General features: G+C 36.9%; 1 protein-coding gene across 1 annotated transcript in view; it reads left to right on the forward strand.

Moving 5' to 3' along the window:
* The window catches only part of LOC126774482 (protein embryonic gonad-like), a 122,575-nt gene that overhangs the window by 107,694 nt on the left and 2,330 nt on the right, over positions 1-12,551 (forward strand). The gene's annotated exons all lie outside the window — the stretch shown is intronic.

Below are 12,551 nucleotides of genomic sequence, written 5' to 3' on the forward strand. Positions count from 1 at the left end.
AATGCTTATCAGAACAGGGTACGTTCTTATATATATAATAAGTATTAGTAATATAGCTTATATATATAAGCCCCACTCATACCCCCCCCCACTGTTCCCGTGAGGGGGTATGAGGGGCTCATCGGTATCCAAGGCGCCGAGTGCGCCCCGAACATCGGAATACTCAGTAAAAAACCAGCGGTACCCTTTCCGTCTTAACGTAGAGCGCCACGGGATCGCTTTCGCATGCTACCGTGACATAATTTCATAAACTAAGTTAACCTTTTTAAAAACGATACTTTGATAAATAACAATAAAATGAAAAGCGTAAAAACACACCCAATTAGCATATATCAAATATGTGTAGGCGCAGGTCATAGATCAATTGAAATAACATACAGATTTTTTAGTAGTTTGCATGAAATTTGGTTTTTAATGCTCCAATTCACTTGTCCTCTGTCGAATTGGAATTTATGATAGTGTTGCTCTTGGATTAATTCGAGATAGTTTATCTTGAATTTTAATTGGACTTACATAATCGTTTTGTAACATATCAGATTGACCATATAAGAATCTTAATAGCTCAGTGGATAGAATATGGGAACTGGTAGGCGTTTTAACATAAGATAGCAAGTTCATTTTTAAATGAAATAGAATTTTAAATAAAAACTCTGAAGATGAAATATACCACTTGATAGTAATTGGACACTTCATTATGTTGGCATTGTGAAAAATATTAATAATTCTGTACATAGTAGGGTTTTGTGCAAACTCATCCTAGTAGGTTAGCATTCTCCAAATATTCTACCGCCAAACAGCAATACTAAGTAGTATGGTGTATCGGTTTAAAGGGTGAATGAGCCAGTGTGACTACAGGCACAAGGGTCGTAACTTCTTAGTTCCCAAGGTTGATGGCGCAATGACGATGTACGAAACGATTTCTTACATTGCCAATGCCTATTGGCAGTGGTGACCATTTACCATTAGGCGACACAATTTCCATTCTGCCTACCTATACATGAATCTGAATCAAAGATTGTGTGTTCTGATGTCTAGATAACTAAAACACATCTAATCAATTTGCCGTCTTCCTCAAGGCCGTCTAAAAATAGAACTCGCGAGGACCTCACCTCACCCGTCCACACCCTATCTTATAAGCACCGATCGTCGGGGCTGATAAGTTATTTACTTGATCTAAGAAGCACATATAATATATACTTGCTCATTATGATGCACTATGAAATTTTAAATAATATGAGAATTAATGAGTAAAGGGGGGGGAGGGGGTGAAATAACTCATAAAAAATAATTTTACTTATGTTTGCGAATATGACAATCTTTTAAAGCCATTTTTAATAAGACTCCTTATATGGCGTGATATTTAAAGAGTTCTCTGGCTATGTTTGTTTTATTGCACGCAATGTAGACATAAAAAACAAATATTTGCAAGCACTTGACATCGTATGTATGAGGTTATGTAAGTACATTACATATATACACGGTTAAGTTGTAACGAATATTAAAAATTACGCACTGAGCATTTTAAAAATATCATGACTGTTTTCGATAAATATTATATTCGCTAATCATCAACAATCAAGCTCATATTAAATATTAAAAACCTATTAAGCAATTGGGTTTATTATTTATTACGAGTTAAAATTCTTGGAGTTAGTTAATAGAGTTAAGTTCTTGGAGTTAGTTTGGATCACTTGATTTTATCGTACATCATGTATAAGGTCGATGAAAAGAGTAATTATGGAGTTTCTTGTCAGTTCTGTTACGTTCTGAAATTAATGTAGTTTACACCAAGTAATATTGGAGGATGAAACGGTAAATAAAACTATGGAAGAGCTTTCCTCAATTTACACAACTAAAATATATTTCATCACTTTTTCGGAATGTGTATTGCTGTTTGCATATAGCCGAGATGGCCTAGTGGTTAGAACACATGAATTTTAACCGATGATCGTGGGTTCAAACCCGGGCAAGCACCACTGAATTTTCATGTGCTTAATTTGTGTTTAAAATCCATCTCGTGCTTGACGGTGAAGGAAAACATCGTGAGAAAACATAATCATTAACGCCATTAGTCAACGCCTAGGCGTCGACGGCGACGTCGGGACGTAAGGAATAGAGGTCGTCGACCCCACCAGTGGCGATGGTGTGTTGTTGGTGTTTCCTAACAGATCTACGTTGACAGCGATGAGTGTATCGATTGGGTCGTATAGAAAAATCACTTTCACACTATACATATTCAGTAGTGAATCTAGACAGCGCGATTCAGGAAACTGATAGATTCAATTAACGCCATCTATCGCTACCGAGTAGTAAAATACGCTAATATACAGTAACTGTAAGGCTGTATTTATATTGCAAAATGACGACAAAAGTGCTTATGAGAATTTATGTCATTATATACATTATTATTTTACGTCGTTCCTCAATCTACGTAACTTAAAAAAAATGAATTAAAATCCAAATCGTTATTCAAGTAAAGATCAACAATAATTATTACTGTACCTTAGCTATGTATGTTATTTTTTACTTAACCAGATATTTTAGATGATAACTCAAAGATGACATGAAGAAACAAATATATTTTTACCATACATAAAAGCTTGTACAGTAATCATAGATATGGAATTAGCAACGTCATATTAATAAATACGTCATAGTTAACGAGTTCGTTATCATTTAGCGAAAGCTTAAAACGATTTATCGCTCTATCAAGTCGCGCATTTGAGTCGTTAAAGTGTAAAGAGAATGGCCCATCGGTAGGATAGCTGAGAGGATGATTCGTCTCTCATCATGAGAGTATCGAGTGACGTAATCATTTTCGATTGCGCTATTGTTTGTTCAGCATTTAACCGATGTATATGAACTTGACGATTCTTGTACATGTAATATTGTCTGTTGATATTTCCTAGTGGTTATAATGTATGTATAATTAAACGCATGTAAAAGCTGAGATCGCCACGTGGATTTCAAAAGGTCACGGGTTCAAATCCGGTTAAGCACCATTAAGTATTTTAAGTGCTTAAGTGACTTATCTCGTCTCTGCGTTGAAAGAAAACATCGTATATAAACTTACATTTTATCGAGAGACTGAAAAACTTAAAGTAGTGCGATTTGTATATATATTATAATTTAGGTAGGTGGACGAGCAAATAGGCCTTATTCTAGATCACAATCATCTATAGACATTGGCGCCGAAATAAATATTAACAGTTCTTTATATCCAATGCGACGGCAACTTTGGGAACTAGTTTAATATATTATGTCCCATGTGCTTGTAGTTACACTGGCTCAATCACTCCTCCAACCGGAACACTACAATATTAAATATTGCTGTTTGGCAACACTATTTTTGACCAATAACATAAAGAATTTCGAATTTGAATAACCAATAGAATTGCACCAAGAAAAACAGAACTCCAACAATTCAAGCAGTACTCAAAAACAAAACCGAATGGAATTTCAAATTTGGAATACTATAAAGCAATTTCCGCGAACATCACACCCTTTGAAACACAACAAATACATCCAGGAACTAAATATACCGACACGACCGATACGAACATTCACGTCTCAAAGATTTAATATCCGATGTGGTTTAATAAATGTCTTGTAAGTAATTCACCATCGGGACACTTACAATCTCATCCGTTAGACCACTAAACACATGTAACCAGACATCTTTGACATTGCCTTACATCGCAAACCTGTCGCAATAGATGCCCAGATATTGTATTTAGAATTCGAATGTTGGTCCCAACTACATAATTCGATCTTAGTCTTGATATTTCCAAATATTTACAGTTACCATTCTATTATTTTTTCCCATATAACAATCAATATAATATAATGTACAAATAAAAATAACTAGGCAAAGAGGTTAAGTATTTTTTAGGGCCATTTTGAAGTGTAGCCGTGACATATTTACCATATTTTCACACTATCATATATTCATGAGTTTCATTGTTATCTATAGATTGGTAATCATTTTAATCCCTCGTAATATTTATGAAAATAAATACAAACACATTGATCATTCAGAGATGTCATATATAAATTATCAAAAATTGTAGTTTATGTTTTGTTACTGTAATAGATGGGCAGACATGAATAATTTTTATTATATGATGTTTATATATAGTTAAAAATACTATTAATTAAAGTAGATTTATCCTGTAACTTTTATCAATCTCATGCCCTTTATCTAAAGGTTGTGCGAGACAAATTTATTAGCAATAAGATTTTGTACTTACCCTTAATTAATTTAATTGCTTATTTAATTAGGATTACCAACATGTCATACAGTAATAATTACAAATGAATAGGTCATAAGCTCTTTTAATTATAATTTTATTACACTTTTTTACTTTTCAATACATATTCAAGCATATGTCTTCCTATATTATAAATGTATTCTTAAAGACCTAGTACTTACAAAAAACAATAAGACGAATAATTAGTCGAATTTTCCAATTAGAATGGAATAAGTAACTATTTGCGATTTATGTCAAAAATTGTAGCATTGTAAATATCCCAACTGCTGTGCGGTGCCGCTGGGCAAAGACCTCATATCTTCTAAAGTAAAATTATTGGGTTTGAGTATATATGAAACCCATCGACCGCAATTTTCTTACCACTGGACCAACTCAGATCTTAAACACTGTTTAATGTACTTGTTATAAATTATTAACCGTGGAATTCAATATATTCCCTTCAATATATATTGTTGATATTTCAACATCTCATTACTTCAATCCTGTGAAAGGTTACTAGTTTTTACACACAGCGATCGCCATCTGACATCCAAGCAACCTCTGACACGACAAGTTGTCGGCCTTTAAATGACTCGTAATAAACGGAGTTAGGAAATTTTCTTAATTATTAATTACAAGATGCTCTATCTGTGATTTTTTTTAAATAGGTAGTTATACTTCACTGGTAAGTATGATGAGGTGACACCGCCCGGTTACATCGTCAATTAATCGTCCCTAGTGTGAAGTTAAATTGTCTCACTCACCCTTCAAATATATGGTGGTACCAACCCTGACGAATTTACACTAACCTCTTCCACCAAGTATTATATTCAAAAACAGTCTAAAACAACGAAACTATATAAAATATGATTCTTTAAGAAAGTATCAACATTGCCTTAAATATTACAATGGTGAAATATTAGCGACCAATAAAATACGCCAAAGGTGAAAACCGAAAATATTATAAAAAAGTGCTTTATTATTCAAAGGCCGTGAGAAACAACGGCACGCCTACAGCACGCACAAACAGAATTCTTAGAACATTTGTCATGCTGTATGTGAATTATGCTTTTCGAATTTGTCGAGATGAGCGTCCAACTTAACGGATTATTTATGGATATTCTTCACGCGATTCTATTCAATATTTTATATAATTAACGTTACGATTTCAAAAATCTTGTATATCAGATAATGGATATACTACGTTTTAACGTAAGAAGAATGTGCATCCCAAGTTTGGATCTAGATCGTAATAAAACTCATATTAAACTCTCACAGTTATAATTATATATGAACTGAAATACAAGTAATGATTTTCGAATTAATATTGAATATTTATTTTTATTAAAAAAGTTGCTTCATAATACAATACAATAAGTGGTAAATCAGAAATATGAGAAGTCTAACGTAGCGTAGCGTAGAATGGTGATATTATTTAGTATTAGTGAATACTTTCATACCAAAAAATCAAGGGCACTGCAGAGCAATGATCTTGTTTATTCATATATAAATCTTCACAAAACGAATGATGTTTAATCTCCCAACTCCTAAATAGACTTCACGATAAACAATATTTTCAATCAGTTAAAGCATCTATTACATGCAGCTAGCTTGTATAGCTTAATCTAGATATCACTAACTAGCTCGTTGAAGGCAGCAAAATTGTTGCACTCATAGATCAAGGCTATAGAAATGGCGTCTACCTTACTGATATATCAGACAAAAGTCAGTCAGTCAAAGATGTTAGTAATACTAAATTTATTTGTTACGTGCTATCTTCGGCAACCAGGAACACATTTTGATGATTTATTTTATTATATATAATATATATATATAATAAGCTTCAATATAAAAATTATAAAAAATGCCGATTAAAAAGTACATAAGAATTTTTCTTATCCATCTAATGATACCGAATTAACCTTTTGACAAAATCTTGGTTTTTTACGCGCCCCTATTTGACAAATCAAAAATATCGGTTATAACTGCTTTATTACATGGATAGAAAATGAATTTTAAATTACTTTCAAATCACGATAGCTTTCTTCACTGTGATCTGATTACAATGAAGCAGCACAAATATTGATCTAAGCTGAGCTTAATCTATCTATAAAACCGCAAGAAAATCCGTTCAAGAATGACACACAAATAAGGGTTTCTGTGTTCTGTTACTCGCCCTCTCATTTTTTAATAAATTTGTTCCATCTATAGATGCACAATTTTTCAAATCAACAGCCAATCGTTGTCCACTGCTGAACATAGGCCTCTCCCAAGGTGCGCCAAAGCTCCCTGTCCTCCGCCTTCCGCATCCAGTTGGTGCCCGCCACCTTCTTAAGGTCCTCGGTCCACCTGGCTGGAGGGCGCCCTACGCTGCGCTTGCCGATTCGCGGTCTCCACTCTAGGACTCGTCTGCTCCAACGGCCATCGGTCCTACGACATACGTGACCAGCCCACTGCCACTTCAGCCTGCTAATTTTGCAAGCTATGTCGGTGACTCCGGTTCTTTTCCGGATAATCTCATTTCTGATCTTATCCTTCAAAGATACTCCGAGCATAGCTCGCTCCATAGCACGCTGAGCGACTTTGAATTTGTGGACTAGTCCCGCAGTTAGTGTCCACGTTTCGGCACCGTATGTCATGGCAGGTAAGACGCATTGGTTGAAGACTTTCGTCTTCAAACATTGCGGTATAGACGACTTGAGGACTTGACGAAGGTTGCCAAATGCTGCCCATCCCAAGCGAATTCTTCGATCGGCTTCCTTCTCGAAGTTGTTCCTACCGACTTGTATTATCTGTCCTAGGTAGGTATATTCACTAACAACTTCGAGAGGTTTCCCCTCGACGTATATCGGTCCCGGCACGACATGCATATTGAACATGACCTTGGTCTTGTCCAAGTTCATGCCGAGACCGACACACCGGGAAGACTCGCCTAGGCTACGCAGCATTTCGGTGAGTTGTTCCAGCGACTCTGCTATGATGACGATATCGTCGGCAAATCGAAGGTGTGAGATGTACTCGCCGTTTACATTGACTCCATACCTAGTCCAATCCAGCGTTTTGAAAACGTCTTCCAACGCGTTGGTGAACAGTTTCGGGGATATTACATCCCCCTGTCTCACCCCTCTGCGCAATTGGATCGCCTTCGTCTTACAGTCCTGGATGTGGACAGTCATTGTAGCGGCGCTGTACAGACATCTCAGTACCTCGATATATCTCCAATCGATATGACATCTCTGCAATGAGTCGAGCACTGCCCAGGTTTCGATGGAGTCGAAGGCTTTCTCATAGTCCACAAATGCCATACACAGCGGCTGATTGTACTCTTCGGTCTTCTGCACAATCTGCCGAACAGTATGGATGTGGTCCACGGTGCTGTAGCCTGATCGAAAGCCGGCTTGCTCTGGGGGCTGGAACTCGTCAAGTCGTCTGGCGAGACGGTTCGTGACGACTCTTGAGAACAGCTTATACACGTGACTCAGGAGGGAGATTGGTCTGTAGTTTTTCAAGAGGGTTTTATCACCTTTCTTGAAAAACAGTACCACCTCACTCCCGCTCCACGTTTCCGGGGTCTTGCCATGTTGGATGACGGAATTAAAGAGGCTTGCTAGCTCTTTCAGGACCGGAGTCCCGCCTGCCTTAAGCAACTCTGTTGTGATTCCGTCATCTCCCGGAGATTTGTTGTTTTTAAGCTGTTCTAAAGCCGCCCTAATCTCTCCTTGGTCAACGACCGGGAGCTCCTCGGAGTAATGGCGCATAAGAGGGGCGCGCTGGTCATCAATACTGATTCCCATGGGTTTATCCGATCTTGAAGAGAACAACTGCCCATAAAACCTCTCTACTTCTCCGATAATCTCAGGCCTAGAGGTAACGAACCCACCATTTTCAGTTTTAAGTTTTGTCAGACGCGGCCTCCCAAACTTGCGAGCGAACACTTTCGATCCCCGATTTTGCTCAATCGCAGCCTTGATGGCACGGGTATTGGAGCGTCGGAGATCGCGTCGCGTCAGCGTTTTTATTGTTCGGTTTAAGGCCTTATCTGACAAAAACGATGGTAGTTCTCGTCGTTTTCTCATGAGCTCGAGTGTCTCAGCAGAGAGTTTTGGTGCGTTGTCTCTTCTCTGTGGCGGAAAACACTTGCGGGATGTGTTTTGCAGTATTTTGACCAGCGTGTCGGTTCTCTCATCAATGCTGCTTATGGTTTCCAACGCGGTGAATTGATTTTGAAGTTCCATTTGGAACTTTTCGGAGCCTTGAGCAGCTTGGAGCATGGTAGGTCGGAGAGTAGACCTCATCATTCTCGATCTTTCGGCTTTTAAGTTGATATTTAGAGTGCCTCGAACCAAGCGGTGATCACTTCCGGTATTAAACCTGTTGATCACTGAAACATCTCTAAATATGTGCCTTTTATTCGAGATGATAAAGTCTATCTCGTTCCTTGTCACGTTATCGGGGCTTCGCCAGGTCCACCTCCTCTGAGGCTTCTTTTGAAAGAAAGAATTCATCAAAAAAAAGCCCCTGCGCTTCGAGAAAGTTTACCAGCATTTGCCCCCTGTGATTTCTGCAGCCCAAGCCGTAAGGTCCGACTTTCGATTCACCGCTATCTTGTACTCCCACTTTAGCATTAAAGTCTCCCATAACAACATTGTAGTGGGCCCTCGAGGTGTCGTTGAGGGCCTTTGCGATGTCCTCGTACATCGCTTCGACCACATCATCAGAGTATGTCGAAGTTGGCGCATATACCTGTACAACCTTCAGGGAGTACCTGTCGGAAAGTTTTAGGACAAGGTACGCTACCCGGTTCGACACACTACTGATTTCCACAATGCTGCTAATGAGATCCTTTTTGACTAGAAAACCGACACCACCCTGGGAGAGGTTATCACCTTCGCGGAAGTAGAGTAAGTTACCGGACTCTAGAGTTATCGTGTCCTCCCCCTGTCTTCGGACTTCAGATAACCCCAGTATATGCCAGTTTATATGACTTAACTCTACTTCTAATTCGGCGAGGTGATGGTCCAGCCTCATCGAGCGTCCATTATACGTTGCCATTTTCAGTCGTTTTATACGGTAGCCTGCCATGAACCGGTGATTCTTAGCACCCCCTGCCCTGCCGATACCGCGACCGCTACCTTGGTCGGGCCTAGCGGGCTTGCCGGTAACTGGGGGCCTTTTTTTGGGCGCATCTGCCATTTAGGGAGGTGGTTTGCCCATACTCGCCGCGCTGGGCAGGCGTGTTGGCGAGCGCAGTAGGGGGTAAGATGTTTATGGGAGGGGGGACGCTGCTGCCCATCCCCCCTTTTCCCCGTCCCTCAGTCGCCTCTTACGACACCCACGGGATGAGATTGGGGGAGTACTATTCTAAGCCGGTACTCCACGGCGTATTTTTACTACTCTATTATATATGTATAGATAAGCTGTGTATATAGTATTTCCAACATGTGCTTTGTTCTATGATTCCCTCGTCGACGAATCTTGTAGTCTTTTTATTAACTGGTAAAATGTGTGTTGACTAGAGTTTATGCAAGTCGGATTTATGTTATTGCATTTCATGGGTGGCATGGCCTAGTTTCAACTTAAACGATTTCCCAAGTTAGGCAATGTTGAGCCGAAGCTAAAGGGGGGGGCGTTTATATTTTCACAATATATATGGGTATTTTTAAGCAATATCTCCAATATATTATTATATAATACTGAAATAGTAGAAATTGTACTCTAAATAAAAAAAAACACTTTATTTTATCATTTTTGAATTGTAATTTTAAAAAACTAAATTGGAATTTATTTTTATAATTCATCTTGACGGTGAAGGAAAACATCGTGAGGAAACCTGCATGTATCTAATTTCACTGAAATTCTGTCACATGTGTATTCCACCAAACTTCATTTGAGCAGCGTGATGAATTAATCTCCAAAACCTTCTCCTTAAAAAAGGAGAAGAGGCCTAAGCCCAGCAGTGAGTCGTTCACATTCTGTTACCGAGATTGAAATATAGATTCTACCAGAAAGATTCATCTCAAATCTCAGTAGAATCTTTTCTACTAATTCTGTACACTTTTTTATACGTTATTAATAATAAAAAGCTAAAGCGAATACCTTAAAGACGATGCAAGCTGTTAAAGTAATGAGGTTCATATGTTAAGGCGATGTTTCATTCAAGAGATAAAACACAACATAAACAAAACATGGTAATAGAAACACAAATTTTACGTAATTTTCACGTCTCATTCAAAGTTAAGCCTCGGACGGGCTCATAAATCGAGTGCTACTCGGAATGGCTATTTTACCTCATCTCCATACTGGTTGATCGAGGCATCCGTGACACGTGATGGACGCTATAAATTCTTTTTAACTGAAGCTATCTTTAACATCAAATCAATTTGTAAAGTTAAAAAATAACGATGTTACTATAAAATATATTTAAGGTTTCGTTTTTTCTCGTAAGGTAAGCTGATAAGACAAATAATTTGATTACTTCTTTCCTCTTACAATTGATTGATTTGATAATTCGTAATTGCTAATTAGAAATTGAAAAAATATAACCGTATTTAAGCATAAAATTGAAAAAAATATATTTGAGTTTAATAATATTTTAGTTTACTAGAATCATAACCAATAATTTCATATTCAGTGTCAAGCAATTATATTGGTCTGATCAATATCTCTGTATAAATTCAATCGTGCTGGACTGTTTTAGGTATTGGCACCCAACCTAGGAGTAACAAGACGAGACAGCTATCCATTATTCATATTTCCATTGGAATAATTCAAAACTGTAACATTTCACTGTATAAAACCCATATCATTATAATATACTAGAATTCTAGGCTTTTTAATGATGAGAAAATAAAATTCAATTAACAAGTTTTGAAAAAACAACAGATAATACTAAAATTGTGGATTATATATTTAAATCTTGTAAAACTAATCTTAAGCTAATAATTTATACTGATATAAGATAAACTAACCAGAAAATAAATTTTTTTAGTAAAACGTCATCGAATATATTGAATCTTTTCTAACGAAAGACTACTTCAAGTATAAAAGTAGGAAATAAATAAATAGATTCTTTATAATTTCTTTAAAACTGTGAAAATGCTACGTCTACATTGTTCTTATACCTTGACATAGACACCAACACTCGTTTCTAAAAATGAAAACGCTCCGTAATTACAATTTAATCACGATGTTAATCTTTACAAAAATAAATCATTGCGTACAGCGCATCATAATATGGGCGGCAATAAAAAACATCCTGGTACAATTATCGCTAACATTACTCGTAACAGCAGAAGTGAATCGAGTCACGTAGCAAAACTCTCAATTAGAGGGTCGTATCTGTAACGCGAGATCCGCGCCCATAACGAAGAGGCACTTATCTTAAATTTCTAATCTAGTGACTCATATTCATGTTCGCGAAATTACCTCGACTCACTAACTGGACATAGGTTATTCGGGAATTGACATTACATCACGTATTTTAAGGTGTCTCAGTTTTGGAACACTAGATGGAACAATTTTGATCGCAGATTAATAACTAGTACGCTAGAAACGTTTTCTGAATTAATTTTATAACTGCATAATGTAGGTCGAACCATTAAGCAGCCATAGCTATGATTCATAATTTGAATTATTATCTAGATCGCAAGTTGTATGCTTACCATAAATGCAAATAGTGGGTGTTAAAAGTCATAACTGACATTTAAATTAGTACAATGTAAATGAAACTATGGTTTATTTGACAAAATAATATATTTTGTTATTTGTGAAAGTATAGTTTAATATTTGATAAAATATATTTATATAAATCGTTCTCATTAAGATTTAAAATATTACCTTATTAATTAGGAGAGGTATAAAATATGATCATATTTTAATTTTAATTACAAGACTTTAATATTTATGATTATTAACAAGAATGAAAATTTAAAAAGTTAATATATGCAAAGCTCAAACTACACAAAAAAGGAAATGTGAGGAGATGATACAAAAAAGGGTTCTGGTCAAATGCAGTATGCAATCAAAAATATTATTATAATCCCAAATAATGTGACAGATCGTAATTTTGCGTAAAAAGCGTACCGACCACACCGAGAAACGGTGAAACTGTAGCACAATGACATATTTTACGCTTTTGTACGAATTTAATTGAGTAAGAAATGAGACGAGGCCGCTCTCAGCGGGGAAACATCCAAATTTAACGAAAAAAATCTGAGAAGCACTCCCATTATTTACGTCGGGGACGCAACAGGACGTAAGAGTGCATCTGCAATATTAAGTGTGAGATATAACCTTTTCTGC

Source organism: Nymphalis io, chromosome 16 (genome assembly GCF_905147045.1).
Source record: "Nymphalis io chromosome 16, ilAglIoxx1.1, whole genome shotgun sequence".
Lineage (NCBI taxonomy): Eukaryota > Metazoa > Arthropoda > Insecta > Lepidoptera > Nymphalidae > Nymphalis > Nymphalis io.